Source organism: Urocitellus parryii, chromosome 11 (genome assembly GCF_045843805.1).
Source record: "Urocitellus parryii isolate mUroPar1 chromosome 11, mUroPar1.hap1, whole genome shotgun sequence".
Lineage (NCBI taxonomy): Eukaryota > Metazoa > Chordata > Mammalia > Rodentia > Sciuridae > Urocitellus > Urocitellus parryii.
In genome coordinates, this window is record NC_135541.1 from 110,896,334 (window position 1) to 110,911,528 (window position 15,195).

The 15,195-nt window shown below is 40.1% G+C and overlaps 1 protein-coding gene across 3 annotated transcripts in view; it reads right to left on the reverse strand.

The window, feature by feature from the left end:
- Positions 1 to 15,195, reverse strand: part of Tbx15 (T-box transcription factor 15) — a 107,911-nt gene that overhangs the window by 72,989 nt on the left and 19,727 nt on the right. The gene's annotated exons all lie outside the window — the stretch shown is intronic.

Genomic DNA, 15,195 nt, shown 5'->3' on the forward strand with positions numbered 1-15,195 from the left:
TCCCAGGGGCAGAGCTATCATCTATGAGCCAGATTTTGTCCTCACTTGGAAGAAAGCCTGTTAACATGATGGGGGGAATTATATACAACTCCAGCCTTACAGCATGATCATGGGAAGGGGCAAACTCATTGAGCATTCACTTGGCCCAGGAAGAGATTCTACGGCAGGCTCAGAACAAAGTCGATGAAATTCACTGTGCTCCAGCTCCTGATTAAGCATATGTGTGTGTGGAGAGGTGAGTACCCAAAATAGCAAGGGAGCTCAAGTGCTTACGGGAAAATCTGACCCTTTAACTTCAGGCAAGCATGACCTACCAGCAAATCTCAAAAACAGGAAATATTTCTGGGATTTAAAAACTCAAGCTGATATTCATTTCAGGTTGGGGGATTTCCTAATCCAACTGTTGGGTTTCCATAATTAATGTACATGGGCACCTCAGCCGGGTTCACTGCATGATCTCATAGGTCCTGATTCAGGACAGCCCTCAAGTCGCACCAGAACCTACACCATCATAAAGAGGCAGAGTCCCGGCACCTTCTTGGTTGAAAGAATTACAAGATATGTCGCTTCAGGTTTTAGCAGGCCCAGAAGCGTAGGACATCTTTCCAGAGTCCGTTTTCATGGGCTGCAAGGGGTGATGGTTGTCAGAAATGGCCTGTTTGCCTGTAACTCATGATTCAAGATCGTCCAGGCTGTAGTTTTATTTATATTTAAAAGAGACTTTTTTTTTTTACCGCATGCCTTTGTTTTATTTGCTGATGTTTTGTATGGTGCTAAGGATTGAACCCAGTGCCTTACACATGCTAGGCAAGCACTCTACCACCAAGCCACAACCCCATCCCCTAAAAAGGATTTTTTAATATATAGAAGTCCCATTCTTTTAAATGGCTGTCTTTTAAATAGGGAGAATATTTTAAAAAAATTTTTGTTTAGGAAAAGGCAAATCTGGAATTGCTATAGTGATTTTGATTCTATAAAGGAAAGTGCAGAACTACCCCAGGGCTATGAGGTTAACCTAAAACAGCAAAAACTTCATATTTACATGAGTCAACAAATCTCACTCTATCTATCTCCCATCTCACACATCCCAAAGCAGTTGGGGCTGTTCCAGAAAAATCAATGAATAATTTACTAAGCACATACAATGGGGAATGTCAGTATAATTCAGGGCCCTGCCCCCAAGGCATTTACAATATAGTGTGTAGACAGTGTGGAAATATAAAACTGTTGGACCAGAAAAACATCCTGGCATGCTTTACTGCTACACGATACTCTTTCTGCTAGGTTCTGGAAACACAGCTGTCCGCCCAGAGTTAAGAGCTCCCTGCTCTAGGGCCATGAGGGAGTGAAAAAAAGTCAGAGAATGGCTCAGGGTCATGCTCCTCTGATTTAATCCATGACCCTGTTCTAAGTTCCAAGAACTGTTTGTCTACAGCAATTTAGTGAACCCAAGGCTTAGTTACACTAGCCCACTCTTCCCTAAGAGTGTCCCATAAATATTTATAGTACAGTTATAAAAGGTCATCTACCAAACAGTTCATCCTTCCAACAAAGCAATGGGCACCGAATTCATCCTAGGTCTCATCCTAATGGTTATGGCTGTGCATCTTGCCTGCCTTCTCCAGGCATAACCTCCTCCTCAGAACTGATATAGACTTGCTGTTGGCACCCAAATAATATGGTTTAGAGCTATATATTCTCGGATGGGATTTGCCATTGTCATCTTATAGGCTCTTCTTGTCTTTCCTATCAGCATGTAAACTTTCTAGGAGCAGGGATTCGTTTTTACCCTTTATACAATCAACAAAGGCTGAGCCCAAAACCAACAGAAGCATATTCTGGGAATTTATTGCAATTCTTAACAAACATACCCAAATAAACCAACAATTTAAAAATTAAAGTGATACATGAACACAGCTGTGTGAATCACACCCAGGATTGTGATACAAAACCAAAGCAAAACAACAGATTCCAAGAAGGCTCACTGATGATGCCTCTTCAAAGTGGATCCCGATGGCCTCTTATAGAGAATATGCTGCCTAGTACAGTGGACATGACAGATGAACCCAGACAAGCGACTGCCCAAATCCCATTCTCTGCTCGAATAACTTCCCATAAAAAGAAAACGGTATATGTAATAATATTATTTTTGAAAAATTAAAGGTGAGCCTGGAATATTTTGTGGCCCCAAAAGATGAGGAAGTGCTCAAAGAATGTTGGTGTCACAAATGAGCACACTGGGGGTCATTTGAAAGGATTACCACCAAGTCAGGGGTAATTTGAGCCTCAAAATAAAGAAGACAAGACTACAATCTGTTAAGTAAAATAGAAACAGATTTAGTCCACTCCAAAGAAATAAATACAAAGGAATAGCTGTTCCTTACAGTGGAAGATCAACTAATAAATTCATACAGAATGATGGAGACAAAAAACACCAGTGGACACTGAAGTATGATTAGGAACAAGACGTTTACATGGTATCAAACTATTTCCCAAAAATATCCTCCTTATTTATCAGTTTCAATAACAAACTACCTTTACCGTGGAGAGAACTGGTTGACACTGCTTAATTAAGTTATCAAATTAAGATAACCATATTCGGGATAGACCAACAATGCAAGGCTTTGATATGGGGCACTGAAGACACCTCACATACTGCTCAGATATTTCTACCCAGAATGTATGACCTGAATCTAAACATGAGAAAACATCAGAAAAAATTAATTAATTAATTAAGGGACAGTCTACAAAATAACTGGTCTCTGCCCTTCAAACTATAACCAGATCACCATAAAGCACCTCTGGGTTCAATCCCTAATACCAAATAAATAAATAAATAATATGATCAATAAAGTCAAAGAAAGGTTACAGAACTCTTTCAGATTAAAGGAGGCTAACGAAACTTGAAAATTTAACACATTGCGTGATTTCTATGGTCTGAATGTCCCCTGAAGATGTATATGTTGAAACCTAAGTGCCAACATGATGGTGTTAAGATGTGGGATTACTGGAAGGTGATCAGGTCCTGGGGACAGATCCCTCATGAATAGGATCAGTGCCTTTATAAAAGAGGCCCCAGAGAGCTGTCCTGCCCCTTCTACCACGTGGGGACCCACTAGAAGGCCCCTGATATGAAATGAGAAATAGTGTTCACCAGATACTGAATCTGCTGGTACCTTGATCTTAGACTTTTCTAGCCTTTGGAACTGTAGGAAATAAATTCCTGTTTATAATCTACCCAGTTCACAGAATTTAAGTTATAGCAGTCTAAAGGAATTAAGATGACTATTAACATCCAATAATTATTGGATTAGATCTTGGATCAGGAAAAAAATATTAGTAATGAATATTAAGACAAATGATAAAATTTAAATATAGACTATGGATGAGATAAATTTTTGAAAATGTTTAATCATTTTGGAAAAACATCAAGAATATTTTTGAAAACATAACCATATCATCAGAGAACTTAAAAACTTTGAAAGTCTTTTAAATTAGATTAAATACACTAACATTCCAAAATTTCAGAATTCACAACAGCACTTGCTTAACAAAACTGAAAATTTAGGTTCTCTGGTTCCTGCCTACCTCTATTCATATGAGAAATTTTAAGAACTTAGACTTGGTTATTGACTATTATATTTGCCCAACTATTACAGTGGTGGATAAAAGGTAAATTCCTATAGAACAATGAAGCTAATTGTGTGGACAATGCAACTATGCACTTGAAATGAAGCAAAGAATAAAAAAGAAATGAAAAACGTGGGGAGTTTTGGACGAATCCAGTGAGGGGGTCAGACCTTGCCCTTTTAGCTCAGAATGATGGCTTAATCCACAGTCCCCACCCCAAGTCTAGCAGTTGGGGTTTTCCTAAGGAAGAGCCAAGAGTGGTGTGAAATTACTGAGACACTGGGGTGGCGTATAAAATTCAGTACTCAAAGATATTTTAATGCAATAATTTTAAGGTCAAATATGAAAATGTGTGATGAAAAAAATTGTCAAAATATTAAATAAAGTCAGTGTTGTGACTTGAATGTGTTTGTCTCCTCAAAATTCTTATGTCAAATTTCTAACCCCTCAATGTGACAATTTGGGGGAACAGAACTTTGGGGAGGTAATCAGGTTAGATGACGTCATGAGGATGGGATGTGGTCCAATGGAATTAGTGCCCTTATAAGAAAAGACACCAAAGAGTTTATTTCTATTTCTACCATGTGAGAACACAACCAGAGGGTTGTGCCTACAAATCAGAAAAGGAGCCTTCACCAGGCTCCTGCTAGACCTTGGTCTGGGACTTAAGCCTCCAAAATTATGAGTTTCTGTTGTTGAAGCTACCTAATCTATTATATTTTGTTATAGCCTGAGAAAGCTAACACAGATAGGATCAGTATTACTTATTTCTTCTTTTACCTCAAGCTCTAATATCACTCTGATATTTTGATATTTGCTTATCATGGATTTGTTAACATTAATTTAAATTTTTTTTAACTTTTTAGTTTTAGATGGACACAATACCTTTATTTTATTATTTATTAGTTTTTATGTGGTGCTGAGAATGGGATCCAGTGCCTCACACATGCTAGGTAAGCACTCTACCACTGAGCCACATCCCCAGCCTCTAATTTAAACTTTTTAAGTATTGCATTAAAATATCATTTTCCTTAATTAGTGAAGTGAGTTTTGCTTCACCCTGTTTCTGGCCTTGCCCTAGGAAACACACACAAGGGCTTCAATCATACACACCCTAATTTCTTTACGTATGCCCACCAGTCCCGTCTCTCACAGAGAAGTACCCAAATCCCTATGGTCTCTGGGCCTGCAGTTTACCAATGTCTTATCCTGTTAGGCCATGCTGAAGTGTTCACCAAAACCCAGCCAACTCCATTTGGCCCATAATACCTATTCTGCTTTCCAATTGCCTGGTTCTAAAGAAAGAAAATATTAAATAGCTGTCTCATATTCGGAGAATCAAAGATATAGGCTGGAATAGTAATCAAGAGGGCAGAATGGTAAGGGATGAATAGAACATCATGATTAGTGTCCCAGTATTTTAAAAGCTAGTTAATAGGAATTTTCTACCTTGGAGAGAAGCACAACCAGTCATTAAATGGTATAACATCTTCCAATAGATGATAAATTAGATGAGATAGATAATAGATAGATAGGGCTGGGGATGTGGCTCAAGCGGTAGCGCGCTCCCTGGCATGTGTGTAGCCCGGGTTCGATCCTCAGCACCACATACAAACAAAGATGTTGTGTCCGCCAAAAACTAAAAATAAATATTAAATCTCTCTCTCTCTCTCTCTCTCTCTCTCTCTCTCTCTCTCTCTCTCTCTCTCTAAAAAAAAGATAATAGATAGATAGATAGATAGATAGATAAATTAGATAATAGATAAATGGATGGATGGATAGATAGATAGATAGATAGATAGATAGATAGATAGATAGATAGATTAAATGGATGTTCTGGTCACAAGTTGTGGGAGAAGGTGGGAATAAGGAAGAAAAGGGATTGTGGAAGAGAGAGGGGAAGGTCAACAATTAAATACCTCTTCTGCACCAGGATCTATGCTAGATGCTTCCCACATTACCTCACCAAATCCTCCCCAACTCTGAATGCTAGGCTGCGGAGGATGCACTCTGCTCCTCTGCCAGAAAGCTTTCAGGCAAATAAGAGTTTGTATTTATAGACATCTGTGAGAGAGACGTCAGCATTCCTTTGGAAGACAGAAGGCTGTGTTCTGCCAGGTGTTCAGTGTTTCTGCATCTGAACATGAAATGTATGAGGTGTCTCGGCTGGTGCATGAGAGATGATGGTCCTTGATATTTCCAGTACCTGACCTCTGTCAGCACTGTAGGGGCTCCAGTCTCTGTAACTGGAAAAAAAAAAAAAACACACAATATGCCTGCCAAGTTGATCTGAGCCCTCCCTGGAGTTACTGCCACACAGCACCTGTTTCATTACTGTTGAGTTTGCCCATCTCCTAAAATCACCTTAACATGTTGAGCACTAGCAAAATAGCTTTATTTTCCAGAACAATGTCAGTCCTATTCCAGCCCCTTAATTCATCATTATTAGGTAGTGAATGAACTCAGTTCAGTAAGCAATGAGCATATATAGAGACTGAATAAGAAAGGGATGAAATCTGCCTGAAAAACCAGAATAAGCACAAATATCTGCAATAAACTCGACACATCCAAAAACACCCTGATTAAAATTGGAGTTGGGAGCCAATTCCTCCTCCTCGTACAGACACCTGGAATATATTGCGTGGGAATGGAATAAAGGAGCATGTTTCCTATGGCTTCCCTGAGAAAAGAAGCCCTTGATGGAGACCAGCCTCTCTGAATCTAGTGACCAGCTTCTCTGAATCTCTCCTGCATTCCAAGAAAAGGTCCAGCAATCTGGGGACTGGCAAGACAACTGAAGCCCTGTAGGGAAGCTGAAGAATCCATGGAGAAAAACAAACCCTGGAGAGAGAAACAAAGAAAAGGAAGGGGGAAGGTCTGAGCAAGGGAGAACTGTGTCTGGCAGAGGCTGGTGGTGTGACTGAGGCAGGATAAGGGACCCCCAGCTATTTCTGCCTCTGCTTTTGGCGGCCTCTCCGTCTCCCTGTGTTTATGGGCCTGACGTGACTTTCCACCAATGTACACCCGCTAGGCTTGCACTGGAAAACCTGCCACCTTCCGCTCAGTTCAGGTTTCATCTGATTCACACCATGAAGCTCTGGTTTCAAGAGCTCTGTACATTTTTGCAACTGAATGGAAACAACTGCATGCAGATCAGACCTAGAGAACACCTGCAACTCTCCACTGCATTGCATTTCATCTTTACCACCAGTGCCAACTTCTAACCTCTGGGGTGATGGAGACTTGGGAGGCCAGACTCAGTAACTGAGCTTCTCCAGGCTTTGATGTCCACAGCTACTGGCTTCCCAGGACCCCAGAAGAGGGAGCCAGTCCCAAGTAGTGCCAAAGTTTGCACAACATGGTAGGGTGACCAGAAGGCCATGTTGGAGAAGGAGGGGAAGGACTGTGGGGAAGGCATGCCAGGGCAGAAAGCACAAGGTTGTCATTTATAGGAGATGACACAGTCTCCCAAGCAGGCTGTTGAGTGAGCCGGCAGGTTCCCTCAGGATCGGGGCTTCGTGTTCTGAAGTTGAGAGGGTGTGAGGAAATAGGGACAAGTGGCCACTCTGACTCAATCATCCTGAATGTTTGCTGCTTGTTGCTTTGAAGGGAGGAGCGAGGGCAGTAACCGAGGTCTGGTCAACACAGTCATAGCTGGAAGTGCAATTTAATCATCCTGGATGTGGTCCAACCTATCCTCTTGGTGTGAGAGAGGAGCAATTTGTTACTTCTGCTGTCATCAACCCTGGGCAGCCATAGCTGGAGATCTTGCAGGCAGCAATAGCAGGCAAGGCTGGTGAGAAGTGGGTGGGGGGTTCCTGAGCTGAAAGGACAACAGGGCTCCCAGGGATTGGAGTGTCTTTCTTCATCCAGGCCCCACTGCAGAGAAACCTGGTAGGAATCAGGAAACTAAAAATGACTTTTTAGTTCCCCTTTCCTAGACCAGACTCTGCGCTCCCAGATTCTGTCCATATCCTGCTGGGGTATCCATCAACCTATAATACCTTTATTTGATTATGCATCTGTCTTCTTGAGAGCAGGGATTGCATTTTTCCATCCTGTGCTGCTCAGAATCTAGCCTTATGACACTCATTTGTGATGAAAGTGTGATTCATTCCCTCCACTGAAACGGAGGGGACTGCTGAGCTGCAGATCAGCCTCATGTTTGCACAGCACTAGTTGGGATGAGGCAGCCCTCTTCCTCGTGGTAAAGGATCATTATTCAAAGTGCATAGGGGGACTAGAGCAATCAGAAGAATGCCCCAGTTGCTATTTAAAATTCAGATTTCTGCGCCCTCCCTCTGACTCTCTGAAGCAGAACTTGGCTCTAGAGACTTAACAAGGACCGAAAGTTTCATCTCACTAGCTCCCTTTATTTGACATGTAAGAATCTCGAGGCCTAGGAAAATCAAGTGATTTGTTCTAAGTCTCCTATCTAATTCTGGCTTTGTCACGTAAGATGAGTCACCTCTGTGAACATCTCTGGAGAATCTTGGCTGAGCTTGGAGGGGGAAATGCAAGGATGGTTGTGGCTCAATCCCTGACTAGGTATGTATTGTCCAGGAGCTAAGACTCACTCCCACTATCACAGCAGATTATGGTACCTGTGCTGAAGCAGAGGGCACCAGCTCTGGCTCTCTGAAAATCTAACTTGTAATGTTCAGAAGACCACATTTTCAGTATGGGCTACTTCCCTTTTTGCAGCACTATGAGGAATAAGATGTGTTTAACATTTATATCATGAAGATATGCCAATTTTCAAAAAGTTCTAATACAGTAAACCTGAATCTTACTAAATAAAAAAAAAAATTTAAGGTACCAGGGGCACTCTACCACTGAACTATACCTCCAGACCTTTTTTTTAAAATTTTTTTATTTTGAGACAGGGTCTTGCTAAATTTCCCAGGTTGAACTTAAAACTTGAGATCCTCCTGCCCCAGCCTCCCAAATCACTGAGATTACCAGTGTGTGCCACAGCACCAAACCTTTTCTTCGTTGATGCCAGAGTTCTAAAGAAGGCACGTTAATTTTTGTTTTTCAGAAGTGTAAAGAAGATTATGCAGAGTTCAAATATTGTTGTCCAGTACTAGCCAAAAACTTGAGCTCTGTAAGCTTACAATTATTTCTCCAATTTCCGATGAACAGAAATTGACTGTAGCTTTTCAAGGTGAAGTGTAGAAGCAGCCTTGAGTTTCCGCCATTCCAAATAGTACACACACACACACACCCTCACTACACAATGACAATTCAGACGACATGAGAAGGACGACTATCATCACTCCCTACAAACGTGAACCAGCCTGCCACTGTAGTCTCTGTGGCCAGAGCAACGCCCAGTCCTTCCCAGTGTATTCAAATGACAACGAAGCTTTGACCCAAGGCCTCAGAATCTTCTAGACAGATGAGAGAAATGATGAAGCTCCATGAATTTTCGTGAGATATGTCGCTACCTCCAAACAGCTGTGAAATACTGATGCATCGCTCACAAGAAGGGTCCCAAGTCTAAACTGAAGTTTTCACGGCCCATAACAGACAACCTCTGGGCTTTTAGATATTTCTCCATACCCCTCTCCAGTTTCCTCAGCTCATTTGCTTGTTGGTAGCACAATATCTATTCCTACTTCAAAGGGAATCTGTAAAGTTGATGTCAGTGTCAATCTCTAGAGAAATATGAATCAGAAACACTGACGATTGTGTCAATTATGTGTATAAATTTGCGATACATAAATTTTGTTGTTTCATGAATGAGAGAGATCTCAAAAGCAGAACTAGTTCATATCAGTCCTTTCACTCCATTAAGATTAACGCTTTCCAGTGGAGCATGGGGGGTACACACACACACACACACACACACACACACACACACACACACACCTGCAATACCAGTGGCTAGGATAGCTGAGGCAGGAGGAGCTCAAGTTCAAAGCCAGCCTGGGCAAGTTAGCAAGATCCTATCTCAAAATATTTTTTTTAAATTTATTTTGAATAAATAGATAAATAAGGCTGGGGATGTAGTGTCATAGTAAAATGCCTCTGAGTTCAATCCCCAGAACAAAACAAAACAAACAAGCAAGCAAACCCAAAACTTTCCAGAAAAAAAGAAAAATGAGACTTTTAAGGGAGTACTTCTCAGGAAGATGAGCTATCTGGAAAGTAGAGATAAGAATCAAGTTCTTTTAAAAGTTTAAATACTCGCATTTGACACTAAATGGTTGAATCCTTGAAAGTCTTTTGAAGATTGATGTTGTGGAGGCTAAATATTTGTTGGGAAAAAAAAAAAGACAGAGAATCTATGTCTAAGTCAAGAAAATAAGCCATGAGGAGGACTTCACATCCTTGAAGGAAGACCCCAGCCATAATATTAACTTAAAGAGATGAAGAAAAATATAAATTGTGTTTTCATGAGGGGAAAAAATATATCCCTGAAAGGTGAAAGATTTAGAGTATTATTTTATCTAAGTTCTTATTAATCATGCAATTAAAGGACTCTTTCATTAAATCAATCCTCCCCTTTCAGTCCATAAGGAAGTTCCTTAGGAAGGAACTCTACTTGTGCAGATCTTTCCCATGCTGACTCGGTTTGGTCATGAGACTTGATTTAGCCAATAAGGTTTCTGTAAACATGATGCAAGGCTTGATACATATTTGCACAGTAAAGCTTCTCCTCTTAGTACACATGCCCTCAGAGCCCAGTTGCCATGCAGTAAGGAAGCCCAAGCTAGCAACAGGGAAGAACAGGGAGAACAGAGGAGACCCTCCAGCAGCCAAAACTGAGACTACAGACATTTTCCCATTATGCCCTCTCAGCCAGCCCTTGAGACACCCCAGTTCAAGCTGCAGACATCATGCAGCAAGATGCATGATGTGCTCTGAACGCCTGACCCACAGAAGCAGGAACAAATAAAATGGTTGTTGTGCTCCACTATTTTAAGTCACTGAGTGCAGCAACTGATAAATGAAATAGTGGGGAAGAAATAAGCGTTTAAATATTCAGCTTCCAAGCCTTCCTGGTTTGTTCATCACTGCCAAGAGACCTAACTTAACTAAGCCATTATTTGAAATGGCCTGGAAACAGCCTTGATTTTATTTATTTATTTTTAAATATTTTTTAGTGGCAGATGGACACAATATCTTTATTTATTTATTTCTATGTGGTGCTGAGGATCGAACCCAGGACCTTACCCATGCGAGGCAAGCGCTCTACCACTGAGCTACAACTCCAGCCCCAGCATTGATTTTAAGCATCTGAAGATAACTGAACCAAAGTTGCACCCAAAAACTCTGAGCGACATGCCCTTTAATCTCTCCCTTGTTAATAAGAAATGTTTGCTGCCATTTCTTATTTATCCCACACCTTGACAGCCTCTTGCAATGAAGACTTGCTCCTCAGGATCCACCCATTTATTACCTTCCCCCATTCCATGCTTTAGCATCTTACTACCCTCACAGAAATTGTCCTAAGGAGCAGCCCCAATCATATAATATTTACTAAAATTAATGGATTGTTAACCGTGTGTGACTTTGTATAATTTTTTGAGAACAAACCTCTGTAGATAAGGAAATTGTGATCAAGAGAAGTCAAGCAATCAAATTTTCAGAGCTAGTAAAGAACAGAGACCCAATTCAAGCTCAGCCTAAGCTCTTACCACTATTGTCCTCAAAATCTGAAGCAGCTCTAAAGACCTACTCAATTATCTTTTGCACCTAGGTTTTAAAGTTCTTAGAATAGGGATTATTCCTTAGTCATCTACATACTATAAGTATGCAGTAAATAATTGTTGAATTTAATCAAATGGTTTAATTCAAAAAAACAATCTGATGCACTTGAACATGGGTCAAAGCAGGCTGAAGCACTGGGTGGAACACACAATAAGGCTCATAACTGCTTACAGCCATTCTTCAGAGTAGGGTGGGAACAGCCAGTGGGAGTCATTGTCTGGGTCCCCTCCAGGCTTTTCCAATTCTTTCCTACTACAGGAAGGGATAAACACCCTTCATATATTTCCTCTCACCCCCAACTGCAAGGAAAACAGTAACACTAATTAGTTGTAACGGGGTGTTCATTTCACACAGGTCTCAGCAGGCAGCCCTGCCATTCTTTGAAATGGTCTGGAAACAGCCTTGATTTTAAACATCTGAAGATAATTGAACCAAAGTTGCACCCAAAAACTCTGAGTGACATGCCCTTTATTCTCTCCCTCGCTAATAAGAAATGTTTGCTGCCATTTCTTATTTACCCAACACCTTGACGGCTTCTGGCAATGAAGACTTGCACCCCAGGATCCTAAAAGAATAAAGTTAAAGTAATGATGGTTAATAAATGGAGGAGCAGGGGAATTTGAGATTAAACAAACCCTGTGCCTATTTGAAGGGGAGAAGGAATAGCCTTACAGTTCTATAAACTAAAGCTCAATATCTGGGGGAAGACAATGGGAAAGTTGATGAGAGAGCAGAAAATTTATGACAAAATCAACTTGTAAGCATTTTTCAAAGACACGGATATTAGTTAGCAAAGATGAAAATGTTTTCTAATATATAATTGGCAAGCAGATAGGAAAATAGTCCGTCACACACCATGGATGGAAGTGTAAATTGAACATCCTTTGGGGAGAGTAATCTGGAATTCCCATCAAAATTTTAAATGCGATAACTTTAACTCTACTTCTAGAATTTACTCTATAAATGCCACAACAAGAGTACTCAAAATAATCATGGAACTTTATGTAAAGAAACAAAGGATTGAAAACAACCTAAAAGCTCATTAAAATAACATTGATAAAAATTATGATTGACCAACAAAATGTAATGCATTGTGACCTTTAAAACATGGGGAAGAGAAGTCTCAAGTATGGCTTTCCAATAAAATAGCTCAAAACTAAACCATAAAAGTACTATACATATCATGCCACAATTTGTGCTTTCACTTTAAAAAATTCATACATATACATGTATGTGAGTGTGGATATAATTTTTCATATACATCATTCATATAATGACTGAGATGCATACACCTGGAATAATGCGAAAGAAACTTGTCACTGGTCATCCCAGGACCATAAACTAGGAGACTCAGAATGGGAAACTAATTTTCACTTAATGTTTTTCCTTGAGTTCTTTGTTTGGGCTGTTTGAATTTTTTAACATGTGTACAAATTATCTGAATTTTTAAAAATGTATAAGGAAAAGAACTGAATAAGTAACACCTATCACAGCTTATTAGAGAATGGAGACCTACGGGCCAACAGGATCTTCTAATGCACAGAGGCGGGACTTTTAGTATTTGAAAAGGAAAAAGAAAGAATAGAACCAGCCAGGCACAGTGGTGCTGCACATCTAGAATCCAAGCTACTCAGAAGGCTGAGGCAGGACCATGGCAAGTTCAAGGACAGTCTGAGAAAATTACCAAGATCTTGTCTCAAAATAAGATAAAAATTGCTGAGGGTATAGCTTAGTGGTAAAATACTTATGCAGGAGGCTCTGGGCCTAAGTATCAAAAATAAAAACTAAAAATAGAAAAGAAGAATAAAACTGATCTTGTGATTTCAAGCTTTGATTCAGATTTTCAGAGAAAACCTATGAATACACTTGCCAAACAAATAGCAATCCAATGATGTAAAGACAGCCAGAGATTCATCCCCTGAAGAAGGTAACCTAATGGTCACTGAGAGTGAACAAAAGTGAACAAAACTCTGCATGTCATTACTACATGGCTGCAGGTAATGACATGGCTGCAGCCCTGAATTTGACCCCTATCAAACTAGAAGAAAACCTATTGCACTTTCAGAGGTTCTCAGAGAATAAAATGGTATTCTGACTTCCCCCAGCACATCATTAAACCTCCCACACCCACGACTCTTGTTAAGGAAAGAGGATACATCAAGGTTGGGCATCCTTTTTTTTAATTTTGTTTTTAGTTATAAATGGACACACTATCTTTATTTTGTTTGGTCATTTTTATGTGGTGCTGAGGATCGAACCCAGTGCCTCACATGTTCGAGGCAAGTGCTCTGCCACTGAACCCCAGCCCCAGCCCAAGGTTGGGCATCTTAATGGGGGAAGCAACAGATCTACCCCAGAGCTCTGTTCATACCTGACTGCCATTTTGGACAAGTCTTCATTTGTTTTCTGACATCTAAGATAAAATGACTAGTGGCTTCATTTTTTTACGGGTGTGAACATGATTCTTAGTATGATTATCCATCCGGGGACAAACAGTACTTTAAGAAAATAAACTGCTATACAAATGTGATATTAGTGGTATTACACAAATGATCTTTTTGGAAGAAAGACAACAGTGTGTCTAAATTTTCCTTTCAGTTGGTTCAATCAAAACAGTCGATATGATACCCCAACACAAAACAAAACCCCAAAATATGATTGATTCATTTACTGCCACACATATGTATTGGTTGTTTATTGCAAGCCAAGGGGAATGTGAGAACTAGAGATTCACAGGTAAAGAAGACAGACTCCTGATGTGTAGGGAAGACAAAGTCAGTAAAGGGGATAGACAGATACATAGTCACATTCCAATGTCATCACTGCAGTATTCTATTAGAGGTACAAGCAAAGTTCTCCAGAAGAAAAAAGGACTGGCCTGTGATCCCTGTAATATTGACCTCCACATACAGACTCACCAAATATCGAGGTACACAGACTAATAACAGCTGTTCATCAGAGGGCACAGTTATTGGTTGACAGAATCTGCAAATTGTTTAGTAATTTTGTGCAGCTAGATATTAATCAACATGTTTGTTAAGCATTGTTTCAACTTAGCCAAGCATCGAATTGAATAATTCCAGCATGACTCAATAATTTGAGGTGATTTCAGATTTCATAGGGCATTAGAATTATAAAAATGACCTATAAGTGGCAGCATTATTAGAAAATCATTCAACTGAAATGAGTTAAAATAATGTGTTCGGCACCATCAAGCTCAAGTTTTAGGTCCTCTGTGTGCGTGACCAATTGTATTCTGTCAAACAACAGCTCATCCACCGCCTCTATGCACCAAGGATGAGGGAGAAGATAAAAATGTCAAAGCTTTGTGACAAAATTGTGAGAACTATGCAGACAAAAGAAAAGGTTAACCAAAATGCTTCACTTGTAGACTCGTGTGGTATTCAATTTGGTGTTTCATTCAGGTCTAAATATTCTACAGTTGCAAACATTGGGGCAGATTTCCCTGAGTTAATCTGCACACAATTAGATTTCACTCTCATTTAATTCACTTCCAGAATCGTATTCAATTGTCAATGTTAAAAACCCTGAAGGAGTCTCATTTTCCATGACCTCTAGAAAATTACAAGTTGTATTTGCCACAACCAGAAAAACATCCTGAGCCTCATTTGCCTAGGGAGTCTGTAATCAGATATTACTTACTGCCTCCCATTATTTCAATAGCCACAAATCATTCTTATTAAAACAAAAAAGTAAGTTTTTGACCTTGCCAGTAATGAATGTTCTCAGTTTGGACATTTGTTTGGGCGCTGACAGAACGGTTACCATAGCTTCAAAAATACAGATTCCAGAGCACTCCGGATCGTGCACTTTCCAGTCCCGTGT